We start from the raw sequence: 13,502 nt of genomic DNA, 5'->3' as shown, positions 1-13,502 counted from the left end.
CCCATAAATTACAAAACACCTTTGCACCCAAGTCCAATCTGGCTATATGTACTTGGTTCAGGTAGAAATCAGTGTTCATAATACTTTGCAAAAGTGAAATCTGTCTTGTTGTTCACCTTTCAGAGAGCACAATTTAAAAAAAGTGATCTATACCTCAAGTGGGCACTGGCTGAAAGTTTTATGCTGAAAAAGATTTACTGAAAGTGAATTGACTTCTGACAACAAGATTTTTTTCTCTTGCTCCAAAAACCCACGTATCCCTTCTCTGTCTCTCCACCATATTCTACCATACCTGCTGCCCTGGGTTTGGTGGCCAATGCCATGGTGGGCTGCTACACCTGGGGAGCACCAAAGTTCAGGGATAGAGCAGTGCTCCTTATTTTTCTTGACACACAGACATCCTAACTTTCTGCAATCCCCCTCCTGCTGAAGAAATACCCCCCTGCYACCCAGACTATGTTGTGCCTGATTGTTGCAGTTACACTCATTTACAACTAAATAAAAGTGAGACTAAGCTTTGAGTGCTCTTTTATTCACATTTACTACTTCCAATGCCTACCACTGCTAGCATTTTGTTGCAGTGGGAGGTCTGCACTCATTTCAAAACCACATTCTGGTCACCTTAAACCCTTCCTCAGATCTCTGCTGTTGGCCATATTTGGAGACAGGATACATTTTAGATGGACCTCTCATCTTGTTTTCTTGAAAGATGATCTAGGACTGGGAACCACCACTCGGCGCTGCCCTTGAGTTCCCGCGCTTGGCATTGGCTTCCATGACTCCCGCCACTACTGGAGTGTGTCTGGTCCTTTAGCGAGGCACACAGATTATTGGATTTTTAAAATTTAATTCAAAAGCACAATTTTTCAACATGCAGTTCCTCATGCATTTCTCTCTAAGGTACCTAGTACTTTGTGCTCTATAAAACTGGAACCAGTTAAATGTTGGACTGGCACTTGAAAAGTCTGCCAAGTGTGAGTATTACTGAGCCATGCATTGTTCCACTGCGGTAAAATCCTGTATGTACGGAAAACATGGGGGGAATGCATGTAATGGGCCACATTTTGAAGGGCTTTCTCTCCTATATGAAATACAACAAAAAAGCAATGCTAAAGATGCAAATCCCCAGAAAAAAAATAATGAGACATTTGAGGCAAATGACATAACAAGCTGAAAGGGCAGAGCATCACCCATTACTTTAACGACTACATAACTCTCCTCAGGTCAGGCACACAGCGCGCCGGGGATTTTTAGCCAGTGGATCTCGGAGGCCAGGAAGAAGTGCAACACAACTGAAAGGCCTGCAGAACCTCAGTATTCGCCCAAAAATGAGAGGCAATAAAGCTAGGAACAGGATCTGCCTTTAGTGGCATCTAGGGAAGAATTAGTGACTGCTGTTGTGCCACACCAGACCTTCAGGAGAGAGAAAACAGTCTTCAGTGGTTTTGTACAAATAAGACTCTGTCATTTGTCTATGTATATACACCCATCCACCCATAATATTGGAAAGATACAGGGATGCCACATTGGTGCTCCTTGAGACTTCAGGTGACCGTATTGTCTCTTTCTCTCCATCCTCATATTAGATACACAGGCTACAAATCAGCTTTTTTCTTCCACACTGGACTCATCTCATTTCTACACAATCCCCTCTCCACTGCTTTTTTCCATAGCCAAAGCATTGTTTTTCCATTTTAACCATTTTCTGTTTTGAGTACGTGCATAGGCATGTTCCATACTTATCAGCTATGAGTATTCTTTACTATCATCTATCACATAAATAAGCATAAAACCATGGACATAAAGGTATGCACACAGATATGAGTACATATACTTCTCCTCTCCCTACAAACACAAACATACAAAGATAAAAAAACACTCATATAGCTATATGTATAATGCCCTATCATCTAGCTAATTTTCCAAAAATGACTAGTAGTTCGAGTGTTAAACAGAGCTAATTATCAGAGAACAGCACTTTAGGAAAAATCTGTATCCATAATAATCAAGAAGATTAGAGATCTCAAAAATAGCCCCTTTTAAAATAGTGCCTGTTTATCTCCATGCAGACATTCCAGACCCACCAGGTACCATAACAACAGCTACAAAATGTTGTACTTGTTCAAACAGCTTACTTACTTACATTGTAGACTTGGCTATACCCTGGGAGCAGCACCTCTTTCAGCTGTGAGGCTTTTCCCAGCTGACCAATGCATTTAACTATTTAAGGAGCATGAGAGAGGAGTGGCCTCTGCTTCTTGCCTCTAGCAAGTAATCACAGGCACATTATGCATGAGGGAGTGTTGCCAAAGTAATGTGGTAACAGGATCCTATGGGCATACAAGGCTTGTACAACATGGGGACTCCAGGCAAGTGGCCATATGTTTCCTCATCTTGTGGCAGGTGAGAATAACATTGATGAGAACTCAGTTGCCTTAGTTCAGGGCAAAATAAAGCACAAAGACTTCTCCAGGCAGGTGCTTGTTGCTAGACAGAGCCTGTATAAGAACAGATTGTGTGTCCAAGGCTGATTTTTTGRTTATTCATCATAGATCTGTCATTTTTAAAGTCAGTGACATAAAGAAGTGGGGAGGAAACTGTCTTCTAGTCCCCCCCAAGACTTCATGGCTGGTGCCACCTCCTCAAGCAACAGGAAGGAGGATACTCAGTTATTTCTCCTCATTCAGTGCACACCTATGTCCCYGTTCTTCCTGCTTCACCCTTCTGGAGAAAGGATGGGGAAAGAAAGTACTGACAGGAATGGGAAAGAGGATGCTCGATGAAGCAACCTTACTATCTTTCATCTTACATCCTTCTGCCACAGCCTCCCCTATCCTGTTCTGCCAGCTGGGCATGGGCRCTTTATCCAGTTCATCCACCCTCTACATGGCAAAACAGTACAAGTTGCACCCCTTCACATTCAAGTCCCCTTTTATGATCAACATGTAACACCGACTGCAGCGTACAGCATTTCTGATTTAGCTCAGATTTTGCCATGGGAGCCACAGACAATCACTATCAGGGGGACGCTTTGTGATGACAGAACAGTTCCACTAAAGCCTGCTCAGTAAAGAGTAAAACTTAAGCTAAAGTAGGCTAGTTTTCCTTCCCTGCCAAAAGTCAGGAGGGAGTAGGACTATTAAAAGCTAGGGTGACCAGGGCCCCATGACAGCAAGGTCTGTCTGCCTTCAGGAAGCATCAGCAGCTATTGCTATTAAACTGTGGTCAGACAGATTCATAAATCTTGCTGCGGGACTCAGTTCCAAACTACTCATTTTTTCACGTCTAATCTTTGCTGGATTCAATGCACACAGTACTTTGAAAGTATCAGCAGCTCGTTAGATGAGCTGCACCTTTGGCTAACAAACGCAGAGCCAGAAAGAGGACAAAACCAGAAGCAGGTTGGCGAAAACAAGATCTGTGTCTCACTGGCAGCAAGGTCTATTGGGAWAGAGAGCTGGGGGTAAATTCCCTCTTGTGCTTTCCCCATCTGTATATAACCTGCACCGCTGCAATATTACAGGACTTCTACAACTAACCCCAAGCTCTAGGAGTGAAACGCGGTACTGAGAGTATTAGCAATTTAAAGCCATAATCACTCCAAGATACAAAACCCAGGGGAGAGGACAAAATACCAGCTGGCATTTCTATACTGTCTTGCCCAGGGCTGTGCTGGAGACTGAGGCTGGCTGTGAGTGAGCCAGTACATCAGCAAGGCACAGTGCAAGGCCACGTGTAGATGCCAGCGAGGGCCCTGGGAATGGCATAGCTGGGTCAGCAGGGCACTGCAGCATGGCTCATTAGCCTGCTTCTCTGCAGAGCTCATCAGATTAGGGCCAGCACTACATTAAAGTCACTATCCTGTTTCCAGCTTTGGAGCTAGTGTGGTCAGAGCTGGGAAAAGGATGCACCTTGTCCATTTGCCCCACCAAGTATAGTTCCAAGTCTCCTTTGCAGCTCCTACCCCACCTGTCTCTCTAGCTAGAGTATGAGGAGGGAAAAGCCACCTGTTTTCATACCCCTTCCTTAGATTTGATGGTCCTTTTTCTTGTGAACAAAAACAAATGAACATGTAAAAGTATTAACAGTGATAACAAACCCATTGGTGATGATGTCTACCTGTTCTGCCACATCACTTGGGGATAGGACAGGGACAGGCTCATGCATACAGCTAAAGTGGGATATATCTCAGTGATTGGGRCTGTATGGGGAGCTTCTCTGCTCGATGCAGACGGACAGGCAGCCCCAAAGGTGACGAGCACATCTCTCTTAGCATGGTGTGCCCTCAGGAGGGGCTTACTTTCTATTGACTATATGATTAATGTCAGCCTCTAACCTGAAGACAGTAAAAGCGCTGTGAGATGAACATCACCCTCAGTCATATTGAGGCYGAGTGTGTAGGATTCCTACTTCTTCTTCCCAAAGGCAGGACAAAAAGGATCCCATATTACCTGGAGGAAACATCCAGACACAATTCTCTGTAAAGTGAATAAAGGAGCTGGGGTAACCTATATGTTTAGGTGAGGGGAGGATTTCTTTACAGGGACGGAAGTTGTGGGAGTGCATCACAGGGCTGGATCCCATTGCAGTATGGATGGAGAGAGGTGTGCAAACACAACCATGTCCCTTAAGCAGGAACAAGCACTCAGCACCTGCCTAATGGAGACAGCCTCCTTCCTCCACCCACAGCCCTAGAAGTCTGTGCTGGTGCCAGATGACACCTTTCTTTTAAAAAGGAAAGAGGGATGAGGGAATGGGTTTGGAGCACAAGCATAATAGCAAGGCCAGAGGGAAACTTTTGACAGTCTTTCAATGAAAATATAGAGACCTCAGAATAAACTGGGATGTTCCATCAGCTATAGGAGATACACTTGGGCATATCAATTGAAGATCTAATCCTCATACTATTTAAGTTTATTTTTTCCTTGAAGATAACATAAGAAAAAAAATACAAATCAGCAAGAGTACTTTAGTCGTATTTCTGCCCTAATGTAGAATTTTAGAGTGTTGCCAACATTACAACAAGAATCAAAACTGTGGTGAGGGATAAAAGGGCCAGCGGAAATTGAACTAGTCTCCATGCTCCCCCCTTCCAGGGGCTAAGGACACCTGGAAACACATGTGGAGCATTATCAAGACAGGCAGACATGTTTCTAAAATCCCGTGGGTGGGAATGAGCCAGGAACAGAAGATTCAGTGTGCTATTGAAGAGCCTGGACAAGCTTCAGACTTTAAGCATTTCCCATGGACACTTTCTTCTGCAGCATGCTAGCTTGTTTTCCATGCTCTCACTCCTGTGGGATATAAGGTGGATCATGTCTTCAAGCAATATTTCCTGCTGAGCCAGGGTGACCTGACTGCCTTGGAGGAAGCAGAATGAAGGAATGTCTGGATCTAAAATGAGCAACGGAGCATTCCTCATGCAGACGAGTCCCTGAGACAGACCACACTGGTCATCAGGGGCAGGAGTACAGATGACCAAAACCCCATGTGGTACCTTGCATGCAAGTCACATGACTTCCTAAAAAAACCTGGGTCATGCACTGGCAGGCATTTTCTCCAGGAATGTGGGTGGAATGAACCATACCCCAGATAGAGAGACTGAAGGGCACCCTGTCCCCAGCAATCCTCCTGGGGGCTGCTGTTGTCCAGAGGGCCCTGAAGTGTCTTAGAGGCAGGCCTGGCTCACCCAGGAGGCAGGGGCACAATGCCCAGGAAGGCTGGCATGCTGCTGCAGTGCTGAGAGGAGACCTGCTCTGCAAAGAGCTGGAGTAGCCAACACTAGAGCGGAACTATGCCCAGTTTGCAGAAAATTAGGCATAAGCTGGGAGGATTTGTTAGAGCACTGAGCTATTTTATGCAGAAAAACCCTTCCAAGGACTCTGTTTGGGCAGGGTGATAATCTGTGGCGTCCTTCTCTCAGCTTCCCCTCAGTGATGGCTGAGTCATCTTCCTGGAAGAGGCTGAGAAGGGGCACTCATGGTGGCTGACAGTGAGGATTGCAGGTAATGGTGCCAGTTCAAGGCAGTGCACATGGTCTCTTGCTCAGGTCAAAGCATGTCATGAATTGCATTGCCTGGATTTCTGTGGCTGAGGATGAGGCAGAGTTTTCATTTTGCAATTGCAATAGTAGGCCTTTGGGCTAGCCCTGGTTATCATCTGGTGACCCATTTGTCTCTCTCCATGCCCACGTGCAGGTGTGAGAAAAAGCGCATTTGAATCCTTGGGTATTTACGTGAAACACTGTTGCACTCCTGATTATGAACTGGCATCTTTATAGGGCTAAACAGAAACAGCATGGTGCTGGCACACCTGCTTAGGAGTCTCTGCTCTGCACCCCACTTGGCAGTGCCCATGTGCTGCAGTCAGATAGCTCCCTTGATGTGCCTACACTCCTTTTATCTGGTTATTCCAACAGGACCTTTAGATGTCCCAATAATGTGTCCTCAGCAATAGATATAGAGCTGCCTGCATCCTGAACCCACCACATGAAAGAAAAGACCCTCTGCCTTCTGTGGGAAAAGCAATGTGAGTCAGATTATAAAACAGTGTTATTAGATTGTCTTAAGAGCGATTCACACKACAAGAGTCTCAAGCAGTTAAGCTTGGTCTCCTCTTTGTTTCTTTACTGTCTTCCTAAATCCTTTTCTGTTGTTTTTCCTACATTTATTGGTTGATCTTTCTAAACACTTTCAGCTTTCCCAATGTTCCACTGCACCAGACCTCCACACACTTTGCTGTTCTCCTACCATTCTCAGACTCTTCCTTTGCCAGGAGATTTTATTTTCTAATGCTGTCTGACACCACATCACTGAGAGGCAGCCCTCACAGCCAGGGCAGCTGGAACCCATCCTCTCACAGCAGAGGATGCTTCAGAAAAAGTACTGCTGACTTATCCATGCTCCACCACCTGATTCACTTCAAATGCGATCTCTGTATAGATGTAACTGCTTCAGGAGTGTTGTCTCTGAGCCACATGCAGGTTTTGTCTCTTCTGATTCACCTACTAGCAGTAAAACTCTGGATATAGTCCTTTAATTGTACCTGGGAAACAAAAAGATCTGCATGTACTACAGTCCAACATTCACGTTTTTGGCTCCTCTCCAAAACACATGGTAATACAGTTTGAGTAGTATGATCTTCAGGACAGCAATAAAAGCAATTGCCACTCCCATCCTGTGCTTCACTTCCTGTTTCCACCACAGGCTCCACATTAAGGAGCTCTTGCTCAGGACAACATCACCCCAGGACAGCCTTAGCGTGGCCTGTGGCAGTGGCCACTGGCTGGTGGCCATACCAGAGAAGTGCCCTTCCCAGAGAAGGAGGAGAGCCAGAGCGGGAAAACCAAGCACAGCAGGCCACTGAAGACCAACAAGATCTATGATGCRTGCTGGTATATCCATGGCACAACGTATAGGCAGAAACTGTACAAACACCTTTTTTCTCCCATGTTTCACTCCCAATTGCACTCCGTTGGTCACCAAGTTAAGTGGAAGAGGAGGGCACCATCACTATGGTGATTTTCTAGGATATYGACCTTGACTTGGACACTTCTTAAACCATTGGCTGGGCAGCTGGGGACAACAGCCTAGGATCTGCCAATAATGTCCCAAAAATGGAAGGCGGAGGTGTCAGCAAAATAAGAGTATTTGTGCGGGGCCATGATCTAGGGAGGCACGCCAGGTGAGGGCCCACACAACAGCAGTGAGCCAGGTAGTTTAACAGGTTGCCCTGTGTTTTCCCAGCCACCGTAATTGCCTGTTTCCTCTTCCCCCTCCCCTGAAGATTTCCAGATAAAATGTGTTAGCCTGAACCACCTGCATTGGGGTTTAACATGTTTCCTCTGAGCAGGCTATGCACCTGAGCAATGGGGTACTTAATGGCACACGTTGGTCAGGTCCCTGCGATAGGTGTGTGTTTGCCCTCTTCACTGAATGAAAAAACATAACATGTAATAGAACCACAAAAATGCCTGATAGAACCATGGTCAGGCTGCAGCATCCTTTCTCTCCCTTTTTTAATTTTCACAGACTACTTAATTCTCTGCAGGTCCCAAGAAGGGCCAGCTGCTCTTGTGGAAAAATAAAGAGGAAAACCCACACTCAGGGTGAGGTATAAGGCACTGGTTGTTTCATTTCTCACCAGAGGAAATTAGAGAAAGAAGAAGAAAGCTGCCCAGGGCTGGTGGAAGGAAGGAAGGAAGGAAGGAAGGAAGGAAGAGCCAGTGCTGCCGGTTTGGCTGTGATGCCTCCAGTTACCCCCAGGTCCCTGGGGTCTTAGCGGGAGAACTGGGGCTACTGGCCTCTGGGAGGGGCAACAGGCCTCATTGCCATTTAACTTGCTTGACACTTGTCTCTGTTTTTTTTGCGATTATGCCCTGGCACCCATGCGCTGTGTCGCAAAAAACTGAACACACACACCGAGGCAAGGAAGCTTCATACATTTTTTACACCACGGGAACACAACTTATCAGTTTTCACCATATGATACTGTTCCTCAGACTAGGCCAGTTCCCTTGCAGGCCATGCATTGGGAACCATACGCTATAAAGATAAGATAACAAAAAGAAATTAATGTCATCATTTAAATTCAGAACTGCCCTGATAGGCAGACCAAATGTCTACCTAGCCCTGTCCTCTCACAGACAGTAGTTATTAGTGGATGCTCAGAGAGCAAGTAAGAAGGGAAGTGTCATGGATTTCCACCACAACCTCTGGTACTCAGCAGCTTGTTCCAAATGTGCAGAGAAATGTCCTTTCATGCCAATGATTCTTGAAGTTTGGTTTCCGAACGGACATCCAGGAAAAGATCTATAAAGGCAGGGTGTTGGTGTTACAGCACAGTACCTGAAAGTACATTTTCTATGTATTTTTCTTTGTCAGAGAGCACAGAGGAAATCTCATTAGAATGCTGCCAGTGCTCCTGTTTGGTCTCCTTGAGCCCCCAGCAAGCTTGTCCTGGTTATTTGACATTCCCTGGGCCCTGGTGGTAACTCCAAAAGGTATAGCAATTTCTGCATTTTGGTGAATTCTGGGAACAGAGGTAAGGAGCAACATACATGCACAGAAATCCAGAAGAGGCTGTTTGACGTGCACATATCAGATGAAATAATCTGTCGGAAACAAAGAAGATCCTCCCTCTATTGCCTGTATTTGCAGTGAGCTAGCCAACACTACTAGAAACTTTGATTAGCATGAAACAGTATGTTTCTCATCTTCTTACTTTTATTCAAGCTGCATTTTATTCTCTTATAATCCCTAGCTGAAGGTCAAGATTTAGGTGGTAGGACTGCTGAATTGTTGGTGTTAAAGAGAGATCTTACTTTTAGGGGGGAAAAAATAAATAGAAGCACAGCAGACAGTTAATTTTACATCTCAGTCCTGCCACAGGCTGCCTGAAGGTAAATCTCTGTGGCTACCTGGTTTACAGAAGGTACCTAACTGATGTGTGGTGCTGGACTGCCTATTCCTGCACTGTAACTCTTGCATATTAAAGTAAAAAATGATAAAAAGGTAGCGAGAGTTGATTTTTTTTCCTCCACTCTCTGGATCCAGCTAAAATTCACCTCAGATTCACCTCTCACATCCTGGGAACTAAATTGCTGTGAGTAAAGCTGCACAGGTACCTGCGGGGCGAGCTTGGCTTGAACAGCCTGGAAAAGGAATTTAGCCTGCACATACAGAGTTGGTATGAGGTTACTGTTTGCACGTTTTTCCCAGAATCATTTTGTATTGTTAGGTGAGAAGCCAATAATAAACAAAAAATTGCAAGGGCAAAATGTTCCATCAGATTAGAGGTCCCTTAGCTTGCTGTTGCCATGGGCCTGAATAAAGACCACAGGTTTGAGGTTTACGTGCACAACAATGAACCAGAACAGTCACTGAATCAGCAGTTTCCCTGACAAATTACCCGGCCACTTGCAATTAGAGGTCATAAGGAAAAAGGAAATAGGAGCTAAGGCTCTGGGAACAACGGGGTAGATCCTCTGCTGATATGGCCCCGCTTGGCCAAAGGGTTATGCTCAATTCTGCCCACCGAGGACCTGCAGAGTAGAGGTGGGAGAGACTAGTAGGCCACTGAGGTGAGATACTTGGCTGGGAAGGTAGGGGAGATGACCAGGACCATGGCAGAGAAGGGAGATTTGGTGGGGAATACTGCAGTGGGGGGAGGCAGAAGAGGCGCTGCTGAAGGGCAGATACCAAGCAGATGAGCGTTACCCCACATCAGGTAACGATGCTCTGCTGATCAGCAGCTGCTGCCTCATCCTCGGGATTAAACCAGGCTGAATGCCTGCAGCTGGGATAATAAGTTGTGTTTTTCTCATAAAAGTGTGAAAGCTACTGCATTTAGAAAGAAAACTAGAACTATAATATTCCAAGAATCCATCTGTGGGACCTTAGGCAATATCAAACAATGTATTTCTGTAAAGGTCAGCTGTGTTTAGTGGTGCGTGGTGTACCTGTCATAAAACTACTGTTACAACTCATGAGACAAATACTGAATTAAGCATTTTTTAGAGCAAGTGCTCTTACATTGAAATGTCACATTTTATTTTGCTTGGCTCTTCGTCATGGAAGGTTGGTGGCCCCTGGCCCAGTGTTTTAATTCTGAGGATGGAGCGGAGGAATTCTTTCAGCAAGCCTGGGTGTGCCCCTAAAAATAACATGCTGTAGCTCAACCAGAAATTCTGGGCCTGCTGGAGAAAGTATTGCATTAGAGTCTTTGGCCCTTCTTCCGCTGAATCAGATCAGATGGTCATAATATTCACTTCTAGATTTAGCGCCCATGCATTTTCCATCTATATTTAYGTACATCTTTCCTTTTCTTTGATCTGAAGGACACTCATAAACATTGTTGAAAACTGTCTTTTAAAAACAACGATGCTTGTGAGCTCTGCCCTGGAACAGGCAAGAATAAGTACTTTGCTGGAGCATTTTGGCAGGGTGTGGGCCTTTGCTTCTTGTCATTTGAAGGCAGTTGACTAGGACCATTTCTCTACTTGAACCTGTCTATGAACCCAGCTCAGCAGACAGTTCTGGTCTCAAGGAACAGCCTCCTGCCCACATCCCCAGTGAAACGCAGCATGACCTTTCACAGCCTCCTCTGCCAAGCAATCACATTTGTGCTGGTCCCTTGAGCAATTGCTTGAGAAAGGTTTCATGGAGATTTCACATGCGTAGCTGATGGCTCCAGCTGGATAAGGAGATTAGGGAGTGAGTTTGGCACAGTGATAACAAAGTGTAAAAATGAAACAGGATGCCATAGAAATATTATATAAGATAATTACTACTCCAGTTATGAACTGTAAAAAATGTGCTGCTTACTTCTGATTGCTCATATCTTCTATTTTTATCAGTTTCCTCCTGCTTGTCTTTGTGCATGGTTTCCCTGTGTAGCAAGTCTGACCTAACCAACTGCAAATAAAGATAATGCTGATAACTATAAAGTGAATTCAAAAGAATAAAAGAGAGTGTGTGTGTGTTTGGGGGGGGGGGCAAACTCACTTCAAACTTGCCCACTCAGACTGCCTGTGTCTGTGAAGTATTTTGCAGATGGAATACTTAATACCAGAGGTTTGATCTTTTATACCTGCAGCAGAAAAGATTTCTGCTGGGTATAATCAAAAGCCAGCTGCTGCGAATCAAGTTCTCAGTGTGTTGAGAAATAACAACCAGGGCCTGAAGTTATCCAGGCTTGTGAGAGTGGAAGGCAGGTTTTGCAGCAAAGGCAGAGGATGTGCTCTTGGTCTGGGCTTCCTATGGGAAGGTTGCGCACATTGGGTTACATGGTAGTACAGATAAGTCCAGACTTGCTTCCCTGGCCTCTGTACTGCCTGCATGTAAACCACTTCTTCCTGTTGCTTAGAGCCAGAGGATACAGGCCTGAGCCACAGCCCTGCACCTGTGCTTTCTTATGGCCAGAGCTGGCATCTGACTGCCTTAAAGCTGAAGTCAGTCCACCCACACAACATCTGTGTGGGCCCATGCTGACATAACTTCAGGAAAACTTAATCTCGCTCCAGTAAATACTGCACRCTGTCAGAGCAGGGTGGCTGCGCCCTGCTGTGTACTACACACTGCTCTGCGCGTGGCTGGGGAAGGATGCCAATGGTAGATACATTGCAGGGGACCTTCCTGCAACAACTTTGCAAGCGCTGCCTGAAGAGGTATGCTTGGCGTTTGGGGGGGCTGCAGTGGACACAGCGTCACCCAGAGTCTGGGCAGCCCAGACAGGTTTCCAGGGCAAGCAGAAAAGGGTAGAAGAGGGAGACCTCAGCCACCCATGATATGGAGGCCAAATAACCTAGCTAAGACACACCCTGGAGCTTCTTCCCCCAGATGTGAGGGCTGACCTTCCCCTACACGAAGTATGACACAGACTCTTGTCCATGTGCTGCAATTATTTATATGTTTTATACGTGTGGTTTCATACCACACAACTTTGAGGTTAGTCTGTAGCCCTACAAAACAGAACCTCTCAAAATATACATAGCAGAGAGCCTATTATATTAAGACTTTGATTTTGGCTGAGGCATTTGTACACTACTATCATGTCATTGTTAACAAAGCAGGACTTAAATTACGAATGCCATTTCTGTTCTATAAAACATAAGTAGCCACAGAGCAATGTCTGTGCCTGGCGGTGCGCTCACTATGACCAACCAGCAACAAGGCTACCTACTAGAGTAAGGCATGGCTGGTGAAACCAGGGACTTTAGCTGTTGGGGAACAGAGAAAAACAAATCCCTGATAGTTTCCCTAGGTATTCTATAACTCCTGAGAAAAAACTTTTAAAGCTTGGACCAAAGAAAGTGCAACACATTTGCCTAATGACTTTAAGCTTCTTCAGTCTCCCCAGCAAGCAGGAAATTGGAAAATGTGAGTGCTGGTTAATGATAATTACATGACAGCTTTTGTTGCTGACCTTTTGTCTGTGGCAAACATGACGAACAAGAGAACTAATCACACATCTCTAGGCACTCCTTGGCCAGCCAGCACTCTTTCTCCTCTCCAATACAGTCTGAGGTGGGTCTCATGTCAGCCATCCTGCATTAGTCAATGTAATGATAGAGGAAGCGAGGATTGTGTTTACAAGCCCTGGAGGACGCTTTGCTATGCAGACAGCAGCTTGGCGCACACATTATAGCTCCAGCACTGTTATTATACAATCCGGAGCTATACAGAAAGAGATTTCAGAGACTTTTTGAAGGAGTGCACACAAACAGACCAGCCTGGCTGACCTGAACCCTACAGATCTGATGGTACGTACACCTACCTTTAGGTGATCAAAACAGTTCTTTCTAGCCTTAAAAAACCTGGGACAACAGAGCATCCCACCCAGCTCCAGCTGGGCTAGCTGTCTGAGCGGCATGTTGTTCAGAGCAGCGGGACCCTGTGCACTGCAGGACCTCACTCTTTTGCTGGGGAGTTCCTGCCCCATGGCTGCTTCGTCCCCTTTCACCTGGCATCTCTCCTGGGGTGCACCTGGCATCTCCCGTTGGG

This window comes from Apteryx rowi, unplaced genomic scaffold (assembly GCF_003343035.1).
Source record: "Apteryx rowi isolate R43461 unplaced genomic scaffold, aptRow1 scaffold_46, whole genome shotgun sequence".
NCBI lineage: Eukaryota > Metazoa > Chordata > Aves > Apterygiformes > Apterygidae > Apteryx > Apteryx rowi.
The sequence above is the reverse complement of the archived record's forward strand: the minus strand, read 5'-3'. Positions refer to the sequence as shown.